Source organism: Ochotona princeps, chromosome 21, assembly GCF_030435755.1.
Source record: "Ochotona princeps isolate mOchPri1 chromosome 21, mOchPri1.hap1, whole genome shotgun sequence".
NCBI classification, from domain to species: domain Eukaryota; kingdom Metazoa; phylum Chordata; class Mammalia; order Lagomorpha; family Ochotonidae; genus Ochotona; species Ochotona princeps.
Window position 1 is genome coordinate 693,937 of NC_080852.1, and position 12,199 is coordinate 706,135.

Here is a 12,199-nt window from a genome sequence, read left to right on the forward strand (position 1 = left end):
GGCCAGCCCAACCAGTTCCCTACTATCAGCCCTAATGTGAACTAGCTGATATTGCAGCCCTAACCAGCATGTCCCACACACGATTCTGGTTCTCAGATCTGACAGCCTGGTTCAACCCCTGACCTAAGCCAAATGCATGCCAGTGGGTATCCTAACCTGGCCTGGTCTGGGTTGCTTCCTGTCTTAGTTCTTAGGCTTACCTGTAGGAACTGTGTTCCTACAGAGGCGTTCCCCAGGCTCCTGCATCAGAACCCCTCCCTGGCAGATCTCACGCACACCAGTGGGTCCAGGCCCAGCCCTACTTAGTCTACCTCCTGTCCTAGCAGGAACAGTGGCCTTTCCTGACCAGCCCTCACTTGTTCTCATTCTTATTGTTGGGTGCTACAGAAAAATAAATGAATCTTATAAAAAATTAGTCCAAGTCATTAAAAAGGACACACCATGCAAATAATCAATTTCAGGAATATGAACATCATCCTTTATAAAACATGTAAGCTTTCATTAGATTAGAACAGAATTTTCTGAAATATTTATGAGTAAGATATTTTAAAGCAGAAACCAAAAGCCACAAATTGTGGAAACCAAGTCACTGAAATACATGTATTTCATAAACAGGAAACACAAACACAATGTTTACCACATATAACACTTGAAAGTCTTTGGACGAAATTTTGACAAGCCTTCTCTCTTGGTCTCTTAAGTATTGTTGTGAATATATAATCACAATTTCCTGTCTGTGAATTTAAACACAGATAGGAAATGGTAGCATAGTGGCAGGATTATCAAAATATATTACTACAACAATTTATTGATTAATATATTGTAGCATAGTGTCAGAATTATCAATATATACTAATGGACCTTTTATGCAAACCAAACATAAACTGATGAGAGAATCAAGCAAGATTTCCAGGTACGAGATCAAGATATACAATCAAGTTACTATGCACTATTAAGAAACAATGTAGAGCAATATGAAAATTTAAAAATATACAGAAAAGAAAATAATCGTCACAGAAGTGAGATTTAAAGGTTAATTTATACTGAATTTTCAGTTCTGTATATTAAAAGGCGTATTACCTAACGTCGGAAAGCCACTACAAAGACGTCCCGGAATCTATTGAATATTCTGTGATTTGTAATTTGAGACTATTGTCACAGGTTTTTGGGATTCTAGACTTGAACAGGATCCTGAAGCAGAGAGAGAAGGAGAGGCCAGGAGGTGGACTGATGTGAGAGGCGACAGCGGCCCCTGCTGTTGGAAGGCTCAAGCTGCAAGAGAGGAGGCCCCTTCCAGCCTGAGGTGAAGCCCCGCCCCTACTGCCCCCCCCCCCCGAATCCTACCTCACTGCTCCTTTACTCCTTGTGCTTCTGATTGGCTGCGCATTTTCTGACGTGCTCATGGTCTGTGGGGACGGTCCAATCACGCGCGCCAAGGTAGCCCTGTGGCAGCAGGCGGGAGGTTGTTGTGGGCGCCGCCATAACCACGTTGCTGGTTGTGCTGGTGGAGAGGCGCAGGTGGCTGAGCCAGTGCTGCCCTGTGAGCTCCCTCCCTGCAGGAGCCTCTGCAGGACCCCCGACTCGTGAGAAGCTGGGAAGGGTGAGTGTGTGAGAGCATCTCCTGAGGCCCCGGGGCGGGCGGGCGGGGGGCAGGAGGGGCCCTTGGGGTCCTCACTCTGCAGCAGTGACCTTGAACACCAGGACTCCCAGTTGAACCTATTGTGCAGTGAGGAGGAGGGAGTGCCCGGGACAGTTCGACCTTCATGTTGGGCAGGATTTCCTTTTTATTGTTTAAAGATCTTGAGTTGAACAACAGCGTCTCCAGCCCGCAGCTGAGTCCTCAGTGAAGCTCCTCCTAAGGGTCTGGGGCAGTTTTCTTGTTGCTGACACCAGAGCAGCACAGACTCCAGCAGTTAGAACAAACAGCCTTGTTTTCCTCTGAGTTTTGCTGCAAGGTTGAGGGGCAGCATGAGGTGCTGGCGTTGTGCTTGGCAGAGGCCTGGGGTGGCACAGCGACCTTGTAGACAAGCCAAGGGAGTGCACGGGGGCTTATGCAAAGGGGCTTCTCTAGCAGAACCTGAGGAAGGAGCTGTTAAGACAGCACTACTGATTTATCCTGATGGCTTCTGGTAAGTTGTCACCCATTCCCTTAAGTCTCATGATTGGGATTAAATGTGCCCATGGGTTGTAGAGGGAATAAGTCAGGCTCAGCAAAAAACATTAGGCAGGGAGCAAATCTCTGAATGTCCAGAACTCTTGCCTCAATGCCAAGTGCTGCTCTCTGCCCTGAAAAATCACAACACTATGCACTATTTGCTGCAAGATACAATTCAGTAAGTTGTCTTTTTTTTTTCTATCTCATGAAATAATCATTAGCTCTTTAGAAGCACTGTTTGCTGTGAACAGTAGCCATGGGAGAAAAGCAGTGAATGCCCACCTGACACAGCACAGGAAGGCCTCACTGCCCTGTGTGGGTGTGTGTGACAGTGGTTAAGATGACATTGGGACTCCTGTGTCTCCATCAGAATGCCTGGGTTTCAGTTCTGTGCAAATGCAGTGTGCAGCTACTGCCCAGGCTGGGAGGCAGCAGACAGTGGCTTGGGTACCAGTGTGAAAAACCTGACGTATGTATCTTCAACCTGTGATCCTCTATTGAAACTTTTACATGGTCCTCACTAACTCTTTTTGTTTTTCTGAGTTTCAAAATACTCTGTAACAAAAAGCATGACTAACTTATCCTCTGGTTCACTCATTCCCCCTGGAGGAGAGCAGTAGATTGGGGGTTACCATTCAGAGTGGCAGCTGATGCCCTTAAACTTGAGGGCATCTGTTGTTTTCCATTTTTATTTAATATAGCTAAGCCCCTCGGAGCTTTGCTAATTCAGAACTCCATTCCTTGGTGACATATTAATGTCATCTAGAGAAATGATTGATGCACTCTTGGCTCTCTCATCCTTGGCTACCTACGGAGTAAAACATTGGCAATGGCCCAGGTAAATCCTAGGGTAGTGAGCTTGGGATACACAGCAGTTTCATTTTGCATCCACAGGTTGCTTTAGTCAGAGGATAATTTGTACCTAGAAAGAATCTTTGTGAAGGTGAAGTGTTGGTGGCCTAGAAAACTTAACAGTTTGTGAGCGTATTTGTGACTGGTTTCCTAAGTTATTTCAGTGAATATTTGCAGTGGTCCTGTTCTGGTGGCAGAAAGGTAAAAAAAAATGTGAATATATTTGGTTTAATAAAAAGTTAATATTATTTGTGTTCAATATCTGGGACAAGGGTCTTTTAAGTTTCATTTTATTTTTACTGGAAAGCAGATATGCAGAGATGAGGAAAGACAGAGAGGATGACCTTCTGTTCATTGATTCAATCCCCAAGTGACTGCAAAGGCCTGAGCTGTGCTGATCCAAGCCAGGAACCCAGAATCTGGTTCTTAGTCTCCCATGTGGGTGCAGGGCCCCAGGGCTTTGGGCTGTTGTGAGCTGCTTTCTCAGGCCACAGGCAGGGAGTTGAATGGGAAGCCGGGTCACCAGTATTAGTAATGGCATCTACATGATATCCTGACCGCTGCAAGGAGTGGATTTTAGCAGCTAGGATACTGCTCTGGGCCCTCTACATAACTTCTTAAAGGGGACAAAAGACCAGAAAGAGCTGACACCTGCTATCCACTAACGTTAACCTGCACCTGTATATAGAGATTGAGCCTTGACCCTGAGGCCTCTGCTAATTGCAGATGATGAAATAATTGAATTGTGTTGTGATTAGTTGTTGGTAGTAAATTGTTATTGAGCAAAAATAGCACAAATGATGTTATAAAACCAGTCTCAGTGAATGCAACCTTAAGTTGTAGTTAAATGTTCTGCATCAGACAGCTAAAATGCTGGAGGAGACACTGCAGGCTGTGAGGAGTTCCTGGACCCACACTGCCACATTTCTGGCTGCTTATGATTCCCTCAGCTAGTGCAGTGAGCCCCCCTGGGCACTGTGTCCTCAGTGAGAGTGATCCCCAAGGCCTGGGTGTGTGGGGAAGCTGCTGAGTGTGGGTCTCCCTGTGAAGTGTAAGCAGGCTGCTTCCCAGAGCTCATTCTCTGTGATGTCCTGGTGCTTGGATTTCCAGTTTGCTCACTTAGGCAGGAATGCTGTGCCCTGATTGGGATGTTACATCTTTGCTCTCTTGCATGGAACCTGAGTTTATGCAATGATCTCACAGAAAGAAAAGTAAATTCTTGACAACTTTATTTCTGTGATTTTTCAGTGAGAGTGTAAACAATATCAGCTGCGTACCTATCGAGAAAATGCCTTTGTCAATTCACGTCTCGGTCTCTCTGATCTTCCAATCCCAGAGGTGACTAAATCCTAGTACTGTCTGACAATTGATGTTTGTGATTCCGTAAACTGAAGTTTTTTTAAGTGTTATGGTATGGTAAATAAATCTTCAAAATATGTCTTTGTTTATTTTAAGAAAATTTTGTGTGTTTTATTTGTGTATGTTCAAATGAGAATTCAAGTAAGAGACAGGGCCCAGCAAGGTGGCCTAGCAGCTGATGTCGTTGCATAGAGCACTGCGTGATCCCATATGGGTGCAGATTCTAATCCCTGTGGCCCCGCCTCCCATCCAGCTCCCTGCCTGTGGCCTGAGAAAGCAGTCCAGGATGGCCCAAAGCCTTGGGACCCTGCATCCCTGTGGGAGACCCAGAAGAACTCCTGGCTTCAGATTGGCACAGCTGAACAGTGGCTGCACAGCCATTGCAGTCACCTGTGGAGTAAATTAGTGGACAGACTATATTTCTGTCTTTTCTCTTCTGTCTCTCTCTCTATGTATATATATGTGACTTTGTGATAAAAATTAATAAATCTTCGAAGAAAAATAGGAGGCTGTGGTCATCTTCCCACTGGTTCACTATGCAGGTGGCTAAAATAGCTAGTGCTGCACCAAGCTGAGTCCAGGGGCCTGCAGCTTCCTCCAGGGCTTGCATGTGTGTGATCAGGGCCCAGGCACTTGGATGATCTTCCACTGCTTTTCCCAGGAGATGAACAGAAAGCGGGGCTGGAAGTGGAACAGCTGATTCCATATGGGATGCTGGTGTTGCAGTTGGCAGCTTTATATGTTATACCCCAATGCTGGCCTTTGCTTTAGTTTTTGATGTGATGACAGTACTTGTCTTGGTTTTAATTTCTCATATGCTAATTCATTGCAAATGTTTTACATATGGCACAATATTATGTTACAGACTGTGCATAAACTCTGAAGTGTATGAAGTATTTGTAGAGTAGAAGAATTACAGTCCAACATTTCCTCCATGTACACTTATTTTGAGTTTTCTAGCATTTGGATTGACTTTATTTTCTTCATGTAGTGTTAACTGAGATCTCTGACCACATTGCTCAGTAGCTGTTCCCAGTGGCTGGGCACTGATACTGCAGCATTAGCTTGTCCTGATTACTGCCAGTCGGTGTGTACCTTCCCTTGCTGTTCTGTGAGAATTTCCTTTAAAGAATGTGCTGCTCTATTTAGAATCACTGGGAAGAAGCATGTGATCCTGAAAACTGTGTGTGAAACACTGCACCAAACATCCGTGTCAATTTTCATTTTGAAAATTTTTTTCTCTTGTCATTTTAAAAAAAGTATTAGTATATTTCATTTATAAAATTTATGGAGAGTGATCTACCATCTGCTGGTCAACTCCTTAAATTCCTGCAAGATTGTGACAAAGTTGAGGCCAAAACAGGAACCAGGAACTAAATCTGTGTCCATTTTAGCAGGTGAAAAGACTCGCATACGTGAGAAATTTCTTACTTGCATCCAGAGAGTGTGCTAGCAACAAGATGGAATTTGTTGTGGAGCCATAACACAAACACAGGAAGTCCAGTGTAGGGTGAGCGTCTCTTAAGCAGTTTCTCATCCACTGTACTAGATGCCCACATCTCCTCATTTTAACTGAATATTTTAGATGGTGCATATTCTGTCCTCTATGAAGATATCAAGGATGTATCTCCTGAATTTGTGGGTGTTTCCATAGAGTCTGTAAAGTATATTTACAAATAATCTAAACCCAATTATAAATAACACTGTCTCATTTCTGTAGAATTTCAGGTGTACTCCCAATTTCTTGAGAAGTTCAGGAATAGTCTCAACTGTTTTATCCTATGCTGTGTACAACTTTTGTCATTCTTTTTACTTAATATCAAGAGCAACAATCTTGTTCATTTTTAGTAGTATCCTTTTGAATAAAGATGTATATGTTAAAAGGCATCAGAATGGAGAAAGTAAATGTTTGTACCGTCATTTGATGTCAAACACTTTCAGTGACCCAACATTCAAAAATCACGTTGTACTTTTTGATTAATTTTTCTATTATTTGTTGAAAAGCATGTGAGAGACATCATTTGTAATGTGATGTTCACTTTCTGATGTGGTTCCCTGCTAGTGTGCTTGGAAGATAGAATAAAATGTCCTTGGACACCTGCACCCCTGTTGAGGATCAGAATGGAGTTCAGGCTGCTGGTTTTGGCCTGGACCTTGCTGCCTCTTGTGGCCACATGGGGAGTAAACAAGTGGAGGGAAGATCTCAGTCTGTCTTTGGCTCTTGCTGTGTAATTTTCACATTTAAGCAAATAAATGAATTGTTTTTAAATAATCAAAAAGGTAAGAGTAAGGAAAATTCCAGGGACTATGGAAATTTATCATAAAACGATAATAATGAAAGATAAAAAAATTTGATTAAGACTATATAAAATCCTGGGAAAAGAAAAGAACCTAGCATGATGGCCTAGTTGCTACAGTCCTAATCTTGCATGTGTCAGGGCACAAATTATTGTCCTGGCTGCTCCAATTACTATCCAGCTTTTTGCTTGTGACCTGGATAACATTGAGGACACCCCAAAGTCTTGAGACCCTGCATGTGCATGAGAGACCCAGAAGAGGCTCTTGGCTCCTGGCTTCAGATCAGCTCAACTCTGGCTGTTGTGGCCACGTGGGGAGTGAACCAGTGGATGGGAAGTCTTTCTCTCTTGTCTCCTCTCTGTAAATCTGAATTTCCAGTGAAAATGAATAAATACTGTACAAAACAAAAATAGAATAAAGAATTTAAAAAGCTCTAAATGTATTTTTATACTGTGTAGATTGGTACAGTTTAAATTTTTTAGATAATGTTACTGTGAAGGCATGATTCTGATTTCCTTTTTTTATATTGTTAAGATTTGTTTTATTACAAAGTCAGATATACAAAGAGGAGGAAAGACAGAGGAAGAAAGATCCTCCATCTGATGATTCACTCCGCAAGTGAGCCACAACGGGCCGCTGTGTGCTGATCCGAAGCCGGGAACCAGGAAACTTCAGGTCTCCCATGCGGGTGCAGGGAACCATTGCATGGGCCGTCCTCGACTGCTTTCCCAGGCCACGAGCAGGGAGCTGGATGGGAAGCAGAGCTGCCAGAATTAGACCTGGTGCCCATATGGGGTCCTGGGGCATCCAAGGCGAGGACTTTAGCCACTAGGCCATGCTGCTGTGCCCAGATGAATTTTATTTCTGAAACTTCTACATAATTTGGATCACGAAGTATTTCAATACTATTGCAAGGTACAGTGCAGTGTTTGTATACATATACCACCTAAGCTGAGTAAACCAGGTGCCCAGGCTTTCCATGTATCTTTCTTGTATAGTAAACAGGGTGCTCCCTTCCAGTTTCCTGCATAAACTTCTCGTATTGTGAACTGTAGTCACCACACACTGGGATGGGACACTGGATCCTGTTCCTTCTGTCTCACTTTCTTTGCTACCTGTTCTACCTCCTTCCTTTCCCCAGGCCTCACTCTTCTCAGTCTGTACAAATCACCACTCAAAGTGCAGCTGGGAAATTTTGACTTTTATATATATATATATAACATGCTAGATCTATTTGTACATTTTCCTGAGTTTATTCTATCCAGTTTCATTTCTTTTACAGCGAATAACAATATTTTATTTTTAGTGGCTGAATACAGTCTTGGTGTCCATTAGGTTTCATTATCAACAAAATCAGGGAAAAAGTATTCAAAAGCAAATAAAGCTGAGTCTCTTGATTCCAATTTCTGTTCATTTTATTTCCTTCTGTTATTTACTTTCTTTGGGAAAATATCAGCAGTGAAAAGTTGACATTCTTATTTGATTGCGGTTCTTGTAAGAAATATACCAATATACCTCAGTTGATGTATATTTGAATATTTGTAGGTTTGCTCAACTTATCTATCTACATTATTGTAAAATAAATGTAGCATTTTACTGAATGTTTTCAGAAAGATGTTTTTAATAATGTTATCCTTCATCCTGCTTGTGTGAAGCATTTGGTGTGTTGATTTGCATTTGTTGCCCTATTTTCTACATCCTCAGGCTAGATACGCTTTGATTATCATGTGTGCATTGAATGGTGCTGTTGAATTCACTTTATGTGTATTATGTGAGGAAATTTTACTGGTTTATGATATTTTTAAAGTTTTTTTTTTTTACATTTTATTAATATTGCTCTGATTTTATGATACTGCAGCATATTCCCTTATGCCCTTCCCATACCTCTCCCCCCCACCTAGTTCCTCTTACTAACATTTAGTTCTTCATACTCAGTCATATGTCCATCATTGTGGGCATGGACAATTGCAGAGAGTCCAGAATCCTATTGTCAAGATATAGTAAACAGTTTTGTTGTAAGTCCATCTTTGTCTGGAAATAGAGATGCATTAATTCTGTTCTCGCACTGCCCATCTGAGATCTGCTGCTCTGTCTCTGCTCCTGGTCAAATCAATCGGACCAGCAGGATGGACAGGTCTTTGTCTGGGTTCACCTCCCAAGCTCCCAATGAAAGTCCTTCCCCACCTGGTTGCTGGTGGAGTTCAGATCGCCATGCTGCAGGAGTATCAGTCACTGCAACATCACAACGTTGTGCCTGATGCTGTCCTGTGTCTGTCAGTCTCCAGGTACCCCTCTGCTGTTGTTCTGTCCTTTCCTATTTCCTGAAATATGTCCTCTCTGCTTCATCCTGATTAAATGATCTTCCATCCATTTAAACATGTCCTCAAAGAATTCTGCCATCCTGATTATCTCGGTTTATGATTTTTTAAACTAGACTTCCAGGGTATGAAGTTATTTTATAAGGAGCATTAAGAAATAAATACACTGAAGTCTAATCATGCTACAATGGAGATTGCATTTTGACTGAGCAATTACATTGTGTTTGTCAATTTGAAACACAGTCAGATCTAAGTTAAGTCACCCACTGTTGATTCAGTCTAGTTTTGGAATCTAAATATTGCTAGGCCAAGGATAAATTTGGAACTGTTTTTTTTTTTTCATCTTTCAATGCTTTATAATAATTCTAGAAAATTTGGTGTTAATTTGGTATAATTTAGTAATGGAAACACCTGCTGTTGACCTTTGATTTGAAGGCATTTTATTTCTGATTCATTGTTACTTACTGTTAGTTTTGTCAGGTTTTTAGTGTCTTTCTGATTCACTTTGGTAGGCTAATACTAAGTATCGAGAAATGATGAACAACTTATTTGGTTATAATTACTGTTGGTAATCTCTAGTGATCCATTGTATTTCTTTTTTTCTTTCCGGTAAAGATCAATTTTGTCAATAGGAAAGGCGGAGTTATAGAGAAAGAGAGAGAGTTAGAATGCAAGGCCTCCATCGGCTTTATCCCTCTCCAAGTGACTGCAATGGCTAAAGCAGGACCAGGTTGAAACCAGGAGTCAGTGAATTCTTCCAGTTCCCCCACATCAGCACGCAGACTCAAGCCCATGGGGCATCCTCTGAATTCCGACATGCATTAGCAGGGACCTGGATCAGAAATGAAGCAAGCAGGACTTGGAGTGGCATCAACATGGGATTGTCACATCGCAAGCAGTGGCAGAACCCACCTGGTCCAAATAGCTCTGATCACTATACTTTTGTGAAAGCAGTTTTAATGTGTTCCTTTTCTACTTTTATATACTTAAATCTGTCTTTTATCTTTATTTTTTAAGCTTTTTTTATGTTAAAGATTTATTTTTATTGTAAAGTCGTATATATATCATATATATATCATATATACCATATATCATATATCATATATATATTAGGAGAGACAGAGAGAAATAACTTCCTTCTGCTCGTTTACTGCTCAGGTGACCACAACGGCTTGAGCTGTGTTGATCTGCAACCATGAGCCTGGAGCACTTCTGAGTCTCCCACACAGGTCCAGGATCCTAAGGTTTTGGGCCATCCTCAACTGCTTTCTTAGGCCACAAGCAGGGAGCTGGATGGGAAGTGGGGCTTCCGGGATTAGAACCTGTGCCTCTATGGGATCCTGGCGCCTTCAAGGCGAGGTCTTTTTTGTTTGTTTGTTTGTTTGTTTGTATTTATTATTCATTAATTACATTGTATTAGTTTCATAGGTACCTGGGTCTCCCACACAGGTCTAGGTTCCTAAGGTTTTGGGTCATCCTTGTCTGCTTTCTAAGGCCACATCTAGCAGAGAGCTGGATGGGATGTGGGGTTGCTGGGATTAGAACTGGTGCCTATATGGGATCCTGGTGCCTTCAAGGCGAGGTTTTTAGCCACTAGACCACTGCACAGGGCCCTAGATTTTACTTTTATTGCAAATAAGATATACAAAGAGGCGGAAAGAGAGAGAAGAATGTTTTCCATCCATTGATTCTCTCCCCAAGTGGCCACAGCAGCATGAGCAGCAGTGATCCATAACCAGGAGCCAGGAGCTTCTTCTGGGTCTCCCACACAGGTCCATGCTTGTAAGGTTTTGGGCCATCCTTGACTGTTTTCACAGGCCACAGCAGGGAGCTGGATGAGAAGCGGGGCTGCAGGGATTAGAACCTGCACCCATATGGTATCTTGGCACTTGCAAGGTGAGGACTTTAGCCGCTAGTCTACCATGCAGGGCCTTAATTTTTCTTAATCTAGCTGAAGGATTATTAATTTGTCTTTAAAAAATTCAGTGTTTCCATTGTCTTCAGTATTGCTTAATATAGTTAATTCATTTCATTTCTTCACCAATCATTATTTTGAATTTCCTGTAACTACTCCTAGGTTGTTTTGTTTTGTTTTGTTTTGTTTTAAATTTTTCTGGGACTTTGAGATCAGTAATTAAGTTGCTTATTTGACTTTGTTGTTGCTGTTGTTATTTTAAGTGTTAGGTATCTAAAGTCAGAACCTTTGGTTTCTATATTGCTCTGATGGTGGGTTCTTTCTCATTGGCAATAAGGAGTATAGTGGAAAATAGGAGTGTACTGTAGTTGCCATGAAAATACAGTATAGAATGTCTGTCTTGAATCACAGTAATGCATTTCTTGAGTTTCTAATGATTGAAAGCTTAAGAACAGGTGGTAATAGATTTGGTTTCTGCTGAGGTCACTCCCTGGCCGACTCACAGCCTCCACCTTCCTGTACCCTCCCGTGGTGTTTCCTGTGTCCATGTGCATCCTTTTCTAAAGGAACCTAAGGCATTTTGAAACATTCTCAGTTACCGTAGTTTCTGGTAGTTCCATTCTTTAAAAAACATATTTGAAGAACATTCAAGATTTGATCAAGGCAGGGAGACTTAGTGTTATTTGACCCTAGAACTGGTTCCTCCCTGATCTGCACTCCAGGCAATTGCAACTGAGAAACCAGCCCTCCACCTCCTGCTGACTGTCAGCAAATGACATCTCTGCTTTTTCTGTGCTCAGTTGCCTGTTGCCAGAACCATGCTCAGGCTGAGTGATACTGAGAGGTATGGGCCCAGGGCCTGCAAGAGTGATCAGGCTCTTTATTAATCCTGAGGACACCTAGATCCCACCTTCACCATATGCAGCGTCCACTGTGGGTGAATCTCTAGAGAAGCAGCACATTTGCAGTGACTTTGGATTGGAAGTATTAAAGGTATTAGGGAGAAGTCCAGAGAGGACTGGTTTTCTTTTCTTTTTTCATTTCTTTTCCTTGAAATAAACATTATTTTAAAGTGTATTTTTATTTGAAAGGCAGCATTACAGAAAAAGAAACAGAAAGAAGCAGAGACAGAGAGGCATCTACCATCTGGTGGTTCCCTCTCTAACTGTCCTCACTAGCTGAAGTTGGGCTGGTGCTAGTTAAGAGCTTGGAGTTTATCCTAGCCTTCCACACAAGCACAGATGCTCAAAGACTTGGACCATCCTTACTTCTTTCCTAGATATTAGCAGGGAGCTGGTTTGC

The 12,199-nt window shown here is 42.1% G+C and overlaps 1 protein-coding gene across 1 annotated transcript in view; it reads left to right on the forward strand.

The window, feature by feature from the left end:
* Positions 1–1,204: 1,204 nt before the first annotated feature.
* Positions 1,205–12,199, forward strand: part of LOC131482920 (zinc finger protein 334-like) — a 303,146-nt gene continuing 292,151 nt past the window's right edge. Inside the window, exon 1 of the mRNA XM_058679150.1 lies at positions 1,205–1,303. The gene's annotated coding sequence lies outside the window, so the exon portion shown is untranslated. The remainder of the gene's footprint in view (positions 1,304–12,199) is intronic.